We start from the raw sequence: 13,677 nt of genomic DNA on the forward strand, positions 1-13,677 counted from the left end.
CCAGCCAGTCACTCCAGCACATGGCTATTATGCCTGTCTGTTCTCTTGTATTTGCGACCTTGTCTGCTGCCTGTCTCTGTCCATGAGAATATGCCCTCTGTAAGCGCTGGGACCCTGTGTGTCTAACTCACGGCTAGATCCCCAGCTCCTAGGACAGCATGGGGTACACAGCAGGGACTCAATAAAGATTTCTTTTCACTGGAGGGTGACTCTCAAGAGGATGTGCAGAGCTTGAGTCAGAAGAGTTGAAGACATCAAAGGGCCAGGCTCCCACATATTCTTCTTGATCAAAGCTGAAGGACTGGGGCAAGTCACTGACTTCTGCAGGCCTCCATTTCCCCAGCTATAAACAGACGATCTGAAAGACGCTCACCATCCCCGCACTACGGGTCAAAGTTTCCAATTATTCACTGTACTCCTGCCTGTTTTCCTTTCACCCATCTGTCTGTCCATCTGTCCAATCATTCTTTCTCATGGACTAGGCCCGGGGGATGCCACCTTGAATAAGACATTTCCTGTTCTGAAGGGACAGATAACCTTCCAGTGGCAGAAACAGAAAGGAGGCAATTCTGCACTGACCAGCTATCTGTCAAAGGAGACTCCTGCGCCTCCAGCCCAGGCTACTGTGGGGATGAGAATGGGGTCCTTCCCCAAGAGAAAAACAGATCTAAAATTCCACCACTGCTACTGAGTGATGAACAGTGTGTGTTACTTATAACCAGGGAATCTGAACATGAAACTCAAAGACAGCCACAAAGTCTCATCACAGATTGAGGACAAATGAGGCTAATTCCTGAGACCACTGTGCTAATTATCTGTCCCTTATCTTTGCCACAGGAGAACTGGAAATTCTCATTAGAAGAATGATTACAATCACTGCTAAGTTCCATCAGTGTTTCTTAGCTAAAGGGCTTAACAAATGCAGGTCCGTGCATGCACACACACACACGCATGCACACACACATATGCCCAGCATCCATCCCCAGAGATTTGATGCAACAGAGCTGATGTAGGACCAAAGTATGTGCATTTCTTTCAATAAGCTCCGTGGGGGGTTGCAAAGCGGTGCCCCTGATTTACAGCCACTGAGTTTCTGCCAAGTTTACTTCTTATTACAGCTGTAAAGGTGTGTTAGAATGTCAATGATAACAATGAGAATTATATCCATGAGGATTTTAATGGAAGAACTTTCCTAAGCACAGAGAACACTCCAGCCACAAAACACTTTTATCCACCTCATCAGAGCTACATGGTGCCTGGAAACATCAACGCTGGAAGGACCAGCCTGAGGACACAGCTGCCCCTGGGACCACACCCCCAGGCCATGCAAGAAACCCAGCCTAGGGAGATCTCCCAACCGGCCTCCACATATTTCTTTCAATGCTTTCACCCAGTGTACTACTGAAAAAACAACTTCCGAATGTATCCTGGAGTCACAATCACAGCCCCTTGCTTATGGGCTTGGCCAGATCAGATAAAATTTCATTCTCTGAATTGGTTCCTAATTTAATTATTCCCCGGATAAGCAGCTGGGCCTCCCATCACTGCAGGGGAGAAAGAACTAGAAAGATGCTGGCGCCACAAGTTGTAGTTCTTATTTGGCCACTGGTGGATGGGGAGATGTTCTGGGCCTTGGACATCAGATGCATATCGGATGGACAGAGAGGTGGGTGAAAGGAAAACAGGCAAGAGTCCACTGGATAACTGAAAACCTTGACCGATAGTCACATAAAAGAGGGCAAGCTAACCATCATCTGTTCACCCAGCCCACCTTAATCTGCTGCCCCAGGCCAGTCAAGAAGGCAACTTGGGGTTTTAGTAAGAGTTTAGGGAGAACATTTGGAGTAATTGGATTGTCACTCCAAAAACCTGGATTCAATCCTGTCTCTTTATGTGTGGCTTCTCTGGCCCTCAGTTTCCCCATATATAAAAAGGGGCTGAACCATGTTTGCCCGAAGGCCTTTCCAGCTCCAGAATTCAGACAATTCAGTATCTCAGCCAGGATCACTGACAGGGGGATCAGGATCCCATCTAAGAACAAATCCTTTTCTAGGGTCAAGGAAAGAGCATTTTTAAAAAATGAATCTTATTATTAGAAGAAAGTGAAAACATCTCATAAAACATAACCCTAGAAATGGAAACACATGTCCACACCCAAAGAAGCTTGTACACAAATGTTTGTGGCCGCCTCATTCATAACAGCCAAAGGTGGAGACAACCCAAGTGTCTGTCAATGGACAAATGGATCCATGTAACTGTGGGCTATCCATACAATGGAATATTATTCAGCCATGAAAAGGAATGAAGTGCTGACGCATGCCACAGCATAGATGGACCATGAAAGTTACAGCGTACAAGAAGCCAGTCACGAAAGACCTCATTCTATGTGATTCTGCTCATACAAAAGTCCACAATAGAGGAACTGGAATGGACAGAGACAGGAAGTAGATTTGTGGTTGCTCAGGGCTGAAAGGTACATGTGGGGGAGTGGGGAGATAAAGGAGTGATAGCTAAAGGGTACAAGATTTCTTTTTGAGATAAAAAAAGTTCTCAAATTAGCTGTGGTAGTGGTTGTACATATCTGTCAATATACTAAAAAACATGGAATTGTATACTTTGGGTAAATTGTATGGTGTGTGAATTATATTTCAATAAAGCTGTTAAAGAAGAATAGATTGAATAGGATTTTCAAAAGTCTGTTTTATGACTTTTTAAAAATAAATCGGTTGAGAATTTTGAAAGACACACATGCCTACCCTTCAACGCTTCTGCAGCTTCCTAAGTAATCCAACGGGTGATTTCCAGTGAGCAAGTCTTCTCACCCTTCCATAAACCAAAAAAACTGCTGACTCAAAAGTGGGCAGGCCTGCATTTTTTCTATTGACTTGTTTCCATTTTTATGGCCAAAAGCAAATTTATTTTCTACCACTCAAATGGCAACTGAAGCTTCATCTTCTTTTCAATACATCGTTTTTCTTCTCTGAGCCAAATTTTATACAATGCAAAAGATCCCTGGATTTTCAATTGTCAATAGGTGAGCAAATGATTTTTTCTTTTTTTTTTTTTTCTTTTTTTGCCTGGAAGATGTTTCTGAGGAGGAGCTCACAGTCACCCAGCTCCCACTCTTCTCTTCTGTACATCTCCTCATATCTAATTTCTCATAGAAACTGCTATCAAGTGGGTATAAATAGCTTTTCAAAGTTAGGACGACACAAAATGTCAGGCTTATACTGTTCTCATTAGTCGGAGCGTGCTTTCTTCCCACTCATTTATTCCCACTGATAACTTTCTTAGGCAAGTTCAGCGTGTCCTAAAAGCAGCTATTTCCTCTGACTTTCACTATAATGACTTGGATCACTGACCTGATGCGGCATGGCACTCAGCCTTTCTGGAACATATTTTCTTCATTAAAAACTGTGACGGATGATGAGAGAGGATCCCGCCACCGTGGGTCAGGCTGGAGATAACCACAGGCAAGGAAGTGGTAAGCCTTCGCAGTTCAGCACACCCAGGGCTCAGAGGAAGATGGTCCTCCCCAAGGCTCACGGTTTCTAAGCCCACACAATGTTTCAGTTGGGGTCACCAGGCAGAGAGATGTCAGACACTCTGAGGCTCAGGAGGCTGCACCTTTGCAAGGCAGAGCTAGGGAAGGAAAGATGGAAGGGTCCCTGCTGCCCCAAGGAGTCCAGTCCTGAGGCATCAGTGTTCAGTGGGACGGAGGAGGAGCTGACCCTCCCAAGGGCGGGGCCACGCACTGGCTAGGAAGCAAGGACAAAGGGGGCCCTTGGTACCTGCCTCTCGGGGAGTCACAGCTGAGGGCCCAGGACCCTCCTGGCTGTCTTCTCATCTGCCCTTCATCCTGTGATGAGACAAGAGGGAGGCTGCCAGTTGGGTGCCCACCTGCATTCAGCCCTCCTCTCCAGGCGAGCTGACCTCCACGGCCCAGCCTTCTCCGTTAGAGCCTCTGGGCCAGAAGGTGTTCATCAAAGGCTGCCCAGAGAGCCTTAGAAATAAGTTCCCCCATACCAGGGACAAATGGCCTGCCCAGCTCCTGCTGCCCCACCAAGCCCCCCACTACCAAGAACAGGCAAAGGCCAGACCAGAGATGGCATCCCACCCACAGCAAGGGATTAACAAAATCATCTGGCTTGTCCTTCATAGAAAAATTAAATCTAAACAGCCCCCAGGAATCCAGTGGAGGAAGATACCACACAGAGGCCCTCACAGTTCCCCTCTGAACTGGACATGAGAACTTCCTGCTCCCTCCACCAGACCACAGAAAGGGCACTAAAACTCCCGAACATCTGCCTAGAGCAATAGCAACTCCGAAGTCAAGCGTCTGGTTACGTGACACAGAGGTCAGCCAGCTGCAGCCAAATCCCCACCTGGATGTCCAAGAAACCAAGGACAGAGAAGCCAGGCCCCTGATGACCCACAAGATCTCAGCCAAAACTCCTCCACCCCACCGCCCTGGGCTGCTGCAGCTACCAGGCAGAACCATCAGAAGTGCATGGAGAGAAACGCAAGCCTTCGGCCCACACTCCCCGGGGCAGCCCTGCTTTCTTGTAATCCTGGCGGTCCGTCGTGCATGAAGCAAACAGGATTTGGTGTGTACATTTGGAAGACTCTTTACATATACAGGTTCACAAAGCAGAGAAAATTAATCCTCAGTAGACCCATAGTCTGATTTGGGGTTTGGAAATTATAGTCCCTAAAAATACACACCAGGACATACTTTATATTTTTAATGCAAATATTTACATTCCAAACAAAGGAGCATGGAACTTGAAGCCGAGCTATTTATACCAGCTATAAGAAACACGAGCAGCCTCCACATTTCTCGCCTGAGTAGATGGCTCCGCTTATATTCCTGAAACAACAACCAAATTTCCATAACATTTTCCCCTAAGGCTCTCAAGACACAAAAAACTGTGGTTACTACGTTTTAATAGCCCCAAAACCTAATGCCAGGAAATCCAAGGTTATTCCATTAGGCTCTCGACTCCTTGGGAAATTGAGTGACAAGTGTGAGCTCTCCTGTGCCACACTATCAAACTTAGGGTTCACATAAAATCTCCAGGATAAACTCGCCTTTGGAAGAATCATTTTTAATTGATGCATTAATGCAACACGTGGCAGTCACTGGCCACTAAGTGAGAGTCCAGCTACACAGATGTGCCGTGAGTCCCAGACACCCTCCTCCTGAAGAGTCTCGTCAGGCTGGGAGAGCAGACCCCACCCGGGAAACTGTAGCCCAGCACAGTGTGGAACAGGGTCAAGGTTGAGAAATACAATAGAGGAAAACTGCAGAAGCTCAGAGGAGGAAGGCTCCACCTGGATGCGGGAGGGAGGTACAGGGAAGAGATGGCAAGAATGACAGGCAAATGCTTCCTGAAGGCAGTGGGGGTGGGAGGGCTCAATGATGAAGTAGGCAGATGTGGGAGCTCCCCCTCTCCAGTGGCTGGAGGACCCAAGTGTAGCCAAGTCCAGGCCCGGCTGGCCAGACAGACAAAGCCGGGTCTGGTAGAAGCAGAGGCCCTTTGGGGGCCTGGGACCAAGAGAGAGGAGGCAGAGAAGCTTCTCCAAGCCCAGGCTAGGAGTCAATCACTACCTCAGCTCCCTGTGAATTGCGTTCAAGTTAGAATGCGACCTTGAGATCCATGGCTCACCATTATCTCAATCATGCTCTGCCAACAAGTAGGAAATAGATGTTCTTGAATTTAAAGCCAGTTTATTTCCTGGAGCAGACAACACCACCTACTTGACACACTGTGGCCACCTCTACCAAGTACGTACCTAACAGATGCCATTGACCACCCTCCCACCGTGGGCCAGGCACGGAGCCCAGCATGTCATATTCCTTGCCACGGGGCGACTCTTCTCCACCACTCCAGATGTTTCCTTCCATGAGGAGGACGCTCCCCCTGTGTAACTTTCCTGTTGTCTATACCTGGTGGTGTCTACACCATCCCAGGAATATGGAAGGAGGGCCTGGACGTGACAGCTCAGCCCTGCCTTTCCCCATGGCAAGGAGGCCCTTCACCCTGCTGGGAGAGGCTTCTCCAGCTCCACAGGCGATGGGGTGGGCAGGTCTGCCTGACTGCCCCAGTTCCCCACTTCTTTGCCCACTGGTTCAGCCACATTCTCCAACAACAGCTGCAGTCGGGATGGCCATCGCATGCGGATTTCCACCTGCCTTCCTCCTCCTGTATCTCTCCATAGGTTTAGACCTCGCCCAGAAAAGAGTGGTTCCACGTGGGGAGCTCCCCTGAACCCTAAATTGTACTCTTCCAAATACTCAAGCCATCCAACCAGGTAGAGATCATTAACCCCATTTTACAGATGAGGAAACCGAGATGCAAGGTAAGCCACTTGACCAGAGTCACAGGAATGGGACGAAGCAGTACTGCATGAACTTGAACCTGAGTCCGCGTGGATCCCAGGCTCAACCCACTACCTGCCCTGCCCCACCCAGTGCCTATGGCATCTAACACTTGAGCTAAAAGAGCATCCTTGTCACGGGGACCAAACATTTGGCTGACAAGAAACGTGAAGGTACAGGTGAACTTACCGCCATCAGCATGAGTGAGCTGCCAGGGCTTACAAAAGGGAACACAGCTGCCCAGACCACTTTCATGGAAGGGTAAAATAATACATCTTACACCTCTCTCGACCTCTTAGACTCTGAAATGCAGGCTCTGGCCTCCTAGCAAAGGTGCCATGGGCCCAGTCCCTCGGGACAGCTACCTACAGGGACACAGAAGAGCAAAAGCAGGACAGAACCTCCCTAAGATAGATCCAGGGCCACCCTAGGAGGGATGGCATTGCCACTTCTCCTTGTATGCCCTCCCCCTTGGTGGCCACACCACTATCTTTTTGACCACAGGGAGCAAAAGGGTCTGGCAGGGGCGTATTCCATTTCAAGAGAAAATGCTAAGCCACCAAGTTCCAGCCTATTGTCAGAAAAACATAATTGTGCCTGGCCTGTATCTAATTATTTGCCCATGTTGGGGTATTTTCCAGGCACCTGGGTGCCTGGGCTGTCTGTTTCAATATTTTTACCACAAATGCAATTCTGGAAAGTGTCCAAGTTTCCATTATAATGATACCCTCTGCTTTTGAGGATCTGCCAGCCTTACTTTCTTCAGAGATCTAAAAGGCCTGGGCCATGATGAGTTCTAGAAATGTAAAATAGGCATCAGGGAGAGCCTGCTGAAGCCAGGAGGCCCCCCTCAGACCCCCTCTGGGCTCTTTTAAGCTGGGAGTGGGGCGAGATGTAATATTCAAGTGAGCTACACCAGCACAGTTCCACCTAGAGCTGCGCGGTCTCCTCTCTCTGGTTAATTGCGTCAAATATGGGCACAGCCGAGCTGCTCCACAGCCTGGCTGCAAGGTCAGCTGAAGGGTCTTGAAGGGTAGCTGTTTACCAGTGTTCTCCTCGCACAGATGAGGAGACAGAGTCCAGAGAATGAAGCCACCACCCTAAGGAAACCTAGCTGGAGCCAAGGCTTGCAGGGGCTCCTGCCTATACCCTTTGAGGTAGAATATACTGGAATCAAATATGGAGACATGCATGGTGAGGAGCTCCAGGGCTAAAGAATACCACCCGAGCCAGTGCTTACTGAGCACTTACTGGATGCCAGGCACTGTGTCAAGCACTGGCAGGTATTAACTCTTTGAAAAGACACCCGTCCTCAGGCCAGGGCCGAAGTCTTCCCTGAACACTCCAATCTCAAAGTCGTTACCCCGGGCTCCTGCTGCACTTTGCCAAGCCCTGTAAGGTGCCTGTCAACGGCGTTACGTAACTCTGACTTGCACAAGCTCCACCTCGCTCACTGATCTGAGTGCTGTGCTCTGTGCTAAGCACTGACTCTCTGCTCCCATGCACCTGGCCCAGGGCTGCAGGGCAGAAACGCCGCAAGTCCTGCTGCAGACGGTCTCCTTTCCTCCCCATCCCTTTGGAAATCAGCAAAGATGAGAAACTGCTTCCCACTTGCCACCTCCCCACAACTTAACCACTTGCTGATTCACGCCGCCTCCTCCTTCTGGAGCCACAGTTGCTCTTCTCCCCTCACCCCCTTATTTCCCTCCTGCCTCCACCGTCATTCCCAATCCCTCCTCCTGCACATCCGGATGGCTGAGAGCTTGGTGTGTGTCATCTCCAACAGCCTCCCAGCCCTCTAAAGGACACAAAGGGATACACCTGTGTGACCTGCCTAGCAGAGGGCCAGCATCAAACCTGTAGGGACACAGCACGTGATAGCTCTTGCAATGAACTGTCTTCCCATACTTACAATTTTAAAAATCCATATTGGCCCAAATGGACACAAAACCTTTCTGCTTCCTGGACACTCCTAACTAGACACCTAGACTGGACACACTAATTAGATAACTGTTCCCTTTATGCTCCATCTCCTGCTGTGGAGACACAGGTCTACACATAAATCATTTTGTCCCAGTGCTTTATTTGAAAGGAGAAACCATCTCAGTAAAGAAATCAGACCCTCATACTGGAAGCCAATAAAGAAATGCCTTGTGCAGTGGAAACACTCAGTCTCCCAACACTTAGCCAGCTAAGTGCAAACGTGATCTCCTCATTCACAGCACAGGAACACAGTGACCCTTTGAAGTAACTTAATCTCATACCTGAGCGTCCCCTTTACAGACCAGAAGGGGAGGGAAGCTGCATGATTCTCACCAGTGACTGAGTCACTTCCAAATCACAAGCTGCTAAAGAGACGTCCGCTGGCTGATTGCTCAGATCAATGACACTCCCAAGTCAGCTACCACTTTTAAAAACAGTCTCTGCTTTTAGAATTTAGACGACTCCTCTTTCATACAAATGCGCTCCAAACAGCATCTCTGCAATCCTGGGCCTGCTGAGGCCCCAGGAAGGGGGACAGTGCCTGAATGTGTAAATGGGAAAAATGAGAGCTGCCAATTACAGGGAATGTCCACTCCTCTGGGAGTTTCTAAGAGGCCTCAGCCCAGCACAGCAGAGATGAAGGAGCTGGCCAAGAGCTGGAGATCAGAGACCCCCCGACTTCCCACTTACTGGCTATGTGACCTTGGGCAAGTCACTCCCAACTTAACATCATACCTGAGCATGCCCTGCTCACGGGGTGGGTGACTCCCACCCACTGCTCTGAAACTCAATGTCCACACCTGGAAAAGGAGGCTCCTCACACTCCCCCGAGTCCACCCTCCACTCCCCCACTCCTGCTCCGAAGCCTTGCTTTGCATCACTGCCCTTCTGGGCTCTTTCGGCAGCTTCTAGACCATTTGTCTGTCTACACAGCCAATTCTGCTTGTCCCCCTCCCATGAGGGCTGGGACCCTGTCTGTCCTATCCCCACCAAATCATCCCAGAGGCTCAACTGCAGGATCTATTTGGTGAAAGGAATTATATGAAAAGGTTCATGCAGATGACTTTCCACATCATGGGAATTCATTCAACAGCTGCTGAATGAACGTATGGCACATGAGTACGTGAAGGAGCTCTGCCCGCCTCACCTCCAGCCTAGACCTGGCCACAGGCATGATGGGCAGCCATCAGTTCTTAGTCTCTGGGCCCACGATGGGTGTGGCTCCTGTGCCCTGCTCTCTGATGCAGTGACACCCTTCCCAGTAGATAAGCACTGGGCCAGATGGCAAGCTTCCGACCTCCTGGAAGGGCACTCACCCCGAACCCTCTACCATACTTCTGGAATTTGAGCCCACATTTAAATACCCAGGCTGGAGAATCCTCTCAAAAACTCACAAGACCTATCAACTCTGTGTTCCCCCCAACTGGCTGAAACTGAGTCGAGGCTGTCCCCTGTAGTTGGGCATGTGCTTACCTGTTCAGGACACCCCTGGGGTCTCCCTCTTCTCCCCAGCCCCCTCCACTAGCAGGGCACCTTCCAGCCGAACTCAAAAGGGCTTCGACCACCACAACCCAGCACTAATCTACAGCTTCCCCTACTGCAGACTCCTGGCGTCCAGCAAGTTAACTTGGGGTTTCTTTTCTGCTGTTTCTCAAGACGCCAAATACGTAGAATCTGCTTCCCACTTTACCAACCTTTCCCCAAACACTTCTTCTTGACGCAGGAATTAATCTTCTCTCTTCTAGGCATGTGAAAAATCAAATGCTTCTGACATCTCAGCTTTCCTGGCCAGGGGGAGCAGCAACCAGGGATGACAAAGGCGTGGAAGGAAACTGCAGCCCTCACGGCAGCCACAGTGACCCCCGGCTGGGTCCCTGGCCAGGACAGTGGCTCAGACATGGCAAGCTTTGATCATCCAAGAAAAGCAAGACACACATGTGACCACTGTGGCCCGACCTGCCTGCCACCCCCCCGGACAATATCCTGGAGAATTACCCCTGCATGCTTCACCTACAAGCCAGCTCACTGCAATCATCCAGTGTCCAGAGGAGAGAGCCGTAGAGACAGGGCTGAACTTCTGCAGAGGGTCCCTGAGCTGGCTCTCCTGGGGAGCTGGACTTTGGAGGTAAGCCCAGACCTGCAGCTCCACCTCCAGCTCACCTATGTGCCCACAGGAAGGCCATGACAAGCCACTTCACCTCGCCAGCTCAGTGTGCCCATCCAGGAGGTGGCAAGAAAGAAAATCTTCTGATAGTTTCTCAGGAATTTGGGGAGAAAAATTTGTTTGGTAAAAACTACCTACTTAGAAGGCATTTTTATTCCTGTGCTACTTTGAATGAAATCATATATGATCTATGTATGTATTTATGTATCAATCAAGAGATGCTAGTTCAACATTCAGTTTGTAAAATTAGTAAGTGCCACGTTCTGGAAGGGAGGGTTCCTGATTTTGCAAGGTTGCCGGTGGTGGGAGGAGGAGCAGGAAAGCGGCGGATGGATAATGGTCCAGGAAGGTCCAAGGAGGGTCCAGGAGAAACGCTAGGCAAAACTCTAGGCCTCAGTTTACTTCAGGACCCCTCGGGGGGTGCAGATGCCCTCTGAGGCCTTTCTGCCCCAACACTGGGAGGCTACCCTAACCCACCGAGGCATCCCACAACACTCAGGAATTGCAGCTGATAAAGTGGGGCTGGGGGCACTGCCAGGGCGCCCAGAGGCAAGGTGAGTCCCTCTGCTCAGTCTCACTGACCAACTTGTCACATCCCTCTGCAGGGCATCCCGGAGCCACGCTTCATTCCCGAGAACTCGTACCATTAACTTATCCAACGTGAACAAGGCGAAGGCGCCCAGCTGTCACAGTGGCTCCGCGCACGCCGGCAGACGAAGAAGGGCCCCGGTCCCCAGGAGCTGGTCCCAGCCCCCAGCCTGGCAGCTTGCTTCGCGGACTTCCCTACACCCGGCGCGGACCTCCAGCCGCCAGCAGCCGGCAACCCAGCCCCAGCCTTCCTCGCCTGTACCCGCCGTCCCAGCCGCGCTGGCCGGCCCCGGGCGCAGGGCGGGCAGGCAACGTGGGCACCGGGACCGCGACGGGGCAGTCAAGCAGCTGTGCCCAGGACCCGGGCGGCTCCGAAGCCTCAACACGTACACACTCGAGCGCACGCCGGCCAATCGGTTGCCTGGAGGAGTCGGGAAGGCGCTTCCACGGCTCTTCATTCATTCATTCTCCCAAAGGCAAGGTTCCCTTCGCCCCGGCGCCTCCATCCTGCCATCCCAAGGGGCCAATTGCGCCACAGCCCGCCACCCAGCCACCCACAGCCACCGCGTCCTATCCCCCGGCACACACAACCCAAGAGACTAGCATTTCATCTCCACTGCCAGAGTCGCCTCCGCGCCCGGGCCGCTACCACCTGGCTCCCCAGCTTCGCCGCCCCGCCGCCCTGGATCCCCGCCTCCGGCCCCACCGCGCGGCTCAGACCTGCCTCGCTCGGGTCGCCGCACCCAGGCCGGCCAGGGACGCCGCCGCCACTGCTGGGAAGCGCCGGCAACTCCCGAGTCACGCCGCCTCCCGAGACGCGGCGGGGCGCAGGGAGGGGACAGCAGTGGGGGCGGGGCGGGGAGGAGGAAGAAGGAGGGGGCGGGGAGCAAAAGTTCACACCGCTCGGGGCTCAGCCGCGCCCCCATCTCTTCCCAGGCCCGCCCCCGTCATCTCCCTCCCAGAACCGGGTCCCACGGGCGTAGGCGCCGGAGAGCTCTGGCCTCGCAGCCCGGAACGGCCGCAAGGCTAGAGCCGGGGTTCTGGAAGCGTATCCGAGCTGCAGACCGGGCAGAGAGTGGCTGATGCCCGCTTACCTCCCCCGGGCCGCGCCTGGAAACTTCCCCAAAGTGCGATAGGGGTGTGGGGGCGGAGCGCAAGGCAGAGGGGAATCCCCGACCCCTACCACCAAACGACGCGCGCTCACACCGCGAAAGCACTGGTCTGTCCGTCGGTCGGTCCCCCGCCTGCGGCTCCCAGAGCTGGGCGGTGCAGGGGCGCCCCGATTCCGACTACTGGGCTCCTTCTCCCGGATAGCCCGCCCGTGCGTTCCCCGCGGCGTGCGCCACCCGCCGGCCTCCGGCAATCCACGGCGCCACCACGCCACTGCTCGGTCCCCTGTCCCCTCGCTCCGACCGCGTCCTCCCTGCGAGGGAAGGGGCGTGCGTCGCCGCTGGGCAACCCTTCCCGCGGGGTCCTCAAGCGCGCAGGGCTCCGGAGCGCCGCCAGGACCAATGGCGAAGGGACACCTCCCGCTGGGGATCTCTGAAGGCTCGGGGAGGCCGAGCCGAGGGGCGCGGGGCCCAAACCTACCTCGGCTCGTCTCGCTTGCTCGCAAGTTCATTGTCTGCCTGGGCCGCCGCGGCCACCGCCACCACCGCGCCGTGAGCGCCGCGGGGAGTGAGGCTGCGCGCAGCCTCCGCAGGTCCGGACTCCCTACGCCCAGCCCCGGCCGCTGCCGGCGCTGCCTGGCCAGAACCCGCGGAGGGGCGCCGGAGCCCCGAGCCCAGAGCCAGACCTCCTACCGCCGCTCCTCGCCGCCCCCACCTCGGCATCTGGCGCCTAACTTGTACCTGAGAAGCCTGAGTCCAGCCCGGGAGCCTCTGCGGCTCCGGCTCCGCGGGAGCGCGCTCAGCTGCCGAGCCTCTAGCCCCGCATCCAGGGCGCGTCAACCTGACTCCGCGAGCGCAGGGAGGAAAAGTTTGGGAGTGACGTGCAGACGGCGAATGAAACATCCAAAGAGAACCCTCCCCCCGCCCCATGTCGCGCTGACACACATCAGCTCGAGTCTGGAATGCGAGATCAAGGCGTGTGCGCCGAGCGGTGGGTTTGGCCCCCGCCCCCTCCCCCTCCGAGTCAACACTGCTTGTGTGTTGCAGTGATTCCAAATAAAAGCACATCGAAACCCCTGAAGTCTGACACTGACACCTTGCCAGAGACTTTTTTTTTTTTTTTTTTTTTAAGACGGAGTTTCGCTCTTGTTGCCCAGGCTGGAATGCAATGGCGCGATCTCGGCTCACTGCAACTTCCGCCTCCCGGGTTCAAGCGATTCTCCTGCCTCAGCCTCCCAAGTAGCCGGGATTACAGGCGTGCACCACCACGCCCGGCTAATCTTGTATTTTTAGTACAGACGGGTTTCTCCATGTTGGTCAGGCTGGTCTCGAACTCCCAACCTCAGATGATCCGGCCGCCTACGCCACCCGAAGTGCTGGGATTACAGGCGTGAGCCACCGCGCCCGGCTAATCTTGTATTTTTAGTACAGACGGGTTTCTCCATGTTGGT

General features: G+C 53.1%; 1 protein-coding gene across 6 annotated transcripts in view; it reads right to left on the bottom strand.

Moving 5' to 3' along the window:
- The window catches only part of CHST15 (carbohydrate sulfotransferase 15), an 85,163-nt gene extending 72,099 nt beyond the window's left edge, over positions 1-13,064 (bottom strand). For 2 of the 6 annotated variants that reach the window (XM_045361716.3, XM_005566678.4), the window contains exon 1: positions 12,968-13,064. The gene's annotated coding sequence lies outside the window, so the exon portion shown is untranslated. Of the gene's footprint in view, positions 1-11,837; positions 11,911-12,707 lie in introns of those variants that run through there. The other 4 variants (XM_074003022.1, XM_074003020.1, XM_074003021.1 and 1 more) reach the window with 2 other exon arrangements.
- Positions 13,065-13,677: the final 613 nt, after the last annotated feature.

Source organism: Macaca fascicularis, chromosome 9, assembly GCF_037993035.2.
Source record: "Macaca fascicularis isolate 582-1 chromosome 9, T2T-MFA8v1.1".
In the NCBI taxonomy this organism is placed as follows: domain Eukaryota; kingdom Metazoa; phylum Chordata; class Mammalia; order Primates; family Cercopithecidae; genus Macaca; species Macaca fascicularis.